Raw genomic sequence first — 4101 nt, 5'->3', positions numbered from 1 at the left:
TTTTGGCTAAAAATACCCTTTTAAGTATGATTATAATTTAAAAGGCATCCTTAGAGTTTTCTTCTGGACAAAAAGTAGCCTTCTTGTTTGCTAAAGTGACCAATTTACGTACCCAACGTTAATAAACTACAGAACCTAAGTACTTGTGGAAAAAACTTTAGTTAAAAGAGAACAAAAATAATAGTTTTAATATGAAATACTTGATTGATATAAATTTATATATTAAAGTAAAAGAACAACAAGGAGTAATGTAATAATAGTAGTTTCTCTATCATTTCTTTATTTTCAAAAGTGGATATGTCTATTTATAGCGAAAGAAAAATTATATCCAATTTACAAGAGGTGGAGTATGATATTTATTGTTATCAAGACACATGGCATTCACTTCATGACACATGGACTTTTATGTGCCCTGATAACACTCCCTTTTGGATGTCCATGTAAAAAAAAAGAAACTTTCTGAATATGCATTTGAGTGTTGCCCATTAAAAACCTTACCAGGAAAAATTAGTAGGATAAAAACCTTGGTTGAGAAAAAAAAGTACAGCGCGTAATCTTACTCCCCCTGATGAAGATCCCGATTCAACTTATTCAATCTTCGCATTCTAATCTTATGTACCATCTTCTCGAAGGTTGAAGTTGGTAAAGATTTGGTGAACAAATCTGTTGGATTGTCACTGGAGCGGATCTGTTGCACATCAATATCACCATTCTTCAATCATGCGTGAAGAATAACTTTCGCGAAATGTGCTTCGTTCTATCTCCTTTTATAAAGCCTTCTTTTAATTGAGCTATGCATATTGCATTATCTTCAAATATGACTTTAGGAACCTTGATATCGAGCTTCAGGGCGCATCTCTCTTTGATGGAATGTATCACCGATCTCAACCATATGCATTCTCTACTTGCCTCGTGGATCGCTATTATCTCAGCATGATTAGAAGAAGTCACAATGGACTGTTTTATCGATCGCTATGATATTGCAGTATCTCCATATGTAAACACATAGCCTATTTGAGATCGCACTTTATGTGGGTCAGATAAATAACCTGTATCTGCATGACCAACAAGATATGGACTAGCTCTATTAGTATAAAACAAAGCCATATCAATAGTCCCTTTTAGGTACCTCAATATATGCTTAACTCCGTTCCAATGTCTTCGCGTAGGAGAAGAACTATACCTCACTAGCAAATTAACAGAAAATGCTATATCCGGCCTTGTAGCATTAGCGAGGTACATAAGTGCACCAATAGCACTGAGATATGGTACTTCGGGACCAAGAATCTCTCCACCCTCTTCCAAAGGTCGGAATGGATCTTTACTTACATTAAGTGATCGAACAACTATTGGAGTACTTAATGGATATGTTTTGTCCATGTAAAAACGTTTTAAAACCTTCTGGGTTATAGGCAGTTTGGTGAATGAAAACCCCGTCTGTTAAATGTTCAATTTGCAAACCAAGACAAAGTTTTGTCTTTTCAAGATGTTTCATTTTGAATTCTTTCTTTAGATATTTAATTGCCTTTTGGACCTCTTCTGGAGTCCCAATGAGATTTATATCATCCACATAAACAGCGAGTATAACAAACCCTGACGTCGTTTTCTTAATGAAAATACAAGGACAAATAATCTCATTTATGTAACCTTCGCTTTTCAAGTACTCACTTAGGCGATTATACCACAAACACCTTAATAATTTTAGACTGTACAACGATCTTTGTAATCTGATCGAAAATAATTCTCGAGATTTTGAACTATATGCTTCAGGTATTTTTAATCTTTCTGGAATTCTCATGTAAATATCATTATCAAGTGAACCATAAAGATAAACTGTAACCACATCCATTAGATGAATTTAGGGATTCATTCACAGCAAGACCAATGAGGTGTCGAAATGTTATTGCATCCATAACAGGTGAATATGTTTCTTCATAGTCGACACTGGTCTTTGAGAAAATCCTTGTACAACAAGGCGCGCCTTGTATCTTACAATTTCATTTTTCTTATTTCTTTTACGTACGAAGATCCATTTATAACCAACTGGTTTTACACCATCATCCTGACGTCGAGCTATTTTTCGTAGGACCCCCTACAGTATTGTCACCGCAGTAGAGTTTAACCACTAAGTTCGGGATAGATTGGTGTGGTTCCTTAGTAGTTTCCACCGCATGTCCAGGGTTGAGCCCTGGGATTTGACGGCAGACTTAAAAATCCACCTACAGACGCTTTACGCCCAATCATTCCAGATAACGCTTGCATCCTCTGTATTACCGCGGCCGCTGGCACAGAGTTAGCCGATGCTTATTCCCCAGATATCGTCATTGCTTCTTCCTTCTGGAACTTGCCATTTTGGCCAATCTTTTCTTCGTCGGTATTCTTCGACAGATAGAGGTTCAAGGTCCTCATTATCTTGCATAATATTTAGTGCAACATTATATGCAAAAACATTATCCACCGTAATTTTTATCGATCTAAATTTACCTCATCACTAGTAGAACTTATTGAAAGTTCTTCATTCACTTGAGTCTTGGGATCGTTGATTTCTTCAAGAATATCAGAATTAATCAGATTTTAAGTCTCTTCAGAAGAATCTTGTATAATATTATCTTTATCATTCTTCGTGTTTTTTTTTCTAGGATTTTTATCTTTTGAACCCAATGGCGTTTTAGGCATGCTTGGGATTCAGAAGCTATGACATTAGTAGATGGTCCTTTTGGGACTTCAATTCTGACAGGCACATTCACTGCAGGGATATGTGACTTAGTTATCCTTTTCGAATCAGTGAATGCATCTGACATTTGATTTGCTAGTTTCTGTAAGTGAATGATCTTCTGGACCTCATTTTCACATATGGGGATACGTGGATCAAAACAAGATAATGATGAAACTATCCGCTCAATTTCTCTTTTCAGTTCACATTTTTCTCTCCCTAATTGCGGTAAATTTATTTCATCAAATCGACAATCTGCAAATCGAGCAATAAATAAATCTCCCGTCAATAGTTCAAGATAGCGAATTATAGAGGGTGACTTGAACCCAACATATATTCCTAATCTTCGTTAAGGGCCCATCTTAGTGCGCTGAGGTGGTGCAACTGGCACAAATACAACACATCCAAAAATTCGTAGATGAGCAATATTTGGCTCATGACCGAGGACCAACTGTAACGGGGAGTACTTATTATAATGAGTTGATCTGAGACGAACAAGTAATGTCGTATGTAAGATAGCATGACCCCAAATAGTAGTGGGCAATTTCATTTTTATAAGTAGTGGTCTTGCTATCAATTGTAGATGCTTAATAAATGACTCAGTGTAATACCCGTACTTTTTCTAGCTTAAATTTTTTTTCCAAGAATGTTAGAAGCTTTATTTGAAAGATGAATCCACTTTTGAACATGTGGTATTTTTAAGATTTTCACTTTTTGTCATGTGAGAAATTCAATAAGTCTTCTATCGATACCAAATTCGCCCAAATCCGACACCTGGGCAAAGAGTTAGAGCCTTTTTAGTGAGACAGTGAATCACCTGAGCCTTTAGCACGTCGCGGAGATAGCTCAAATGGAAATTGTATATATCCAGTATTGCTCCGCGATAGTAGGGCGTCGCGCCAAACTTTTAGGTCGTCGATAAGGTAGCAACGGGATAGCTCCGCGTCGCGCCACCATGCAATTTCCCATTTGTCACTTTTCAGTGACTTGGCGCGATAGTGGCGCATCGCGCCAAGGATGAAAATCAAAAAAAATTCTCAAAAATTAAAGACGTGTCCTAGGGTTAAAAGGGTCAATTTCCCACCCTATATAAGCCTTACAACACGAGATTTGGCCATAATTCAGCAGCTTATACTCAAATACTCTCAAAAACTCTCAAGAACAAGCCCTAGGATTTTCATAGAAAGTTCAATTCCAAGGGAATTCACCGTCAAATTTCAAGAATTTCTCCGTCAATCTTCGTAGAATCACAAGCTAAGGTATGCATAGTGTTCATTCATGGAATCCTTTCGTCCATGAAGTCCAAGAATCTCTTTTCTAAATTCAAGTTATGGATTTTCTTTATGAATTTCATGATTGGATTGCTCTTGTTCATGTTGATATTGACT

This window comes from Capsicum annuum, unplaced genomic scaffold, assembly GCF_002878395.1.
Source record: "Capsicum annuum cultivar UCD-10X-F1 unplaced genomic scaffold, UCD10Xv1.1 ctg1715, whole genome shotgun sequence".
In the NCBI taxonomy this organism is placed as follows: Eukaryota; Viridiplantae; Streptophyta; class Magnoliopsida; order Solanales; family Solanaceae; genus Capsicum; species Capsicum annuum.
This window is presented reverse-complemented; position numbering follows the sequence as displayed.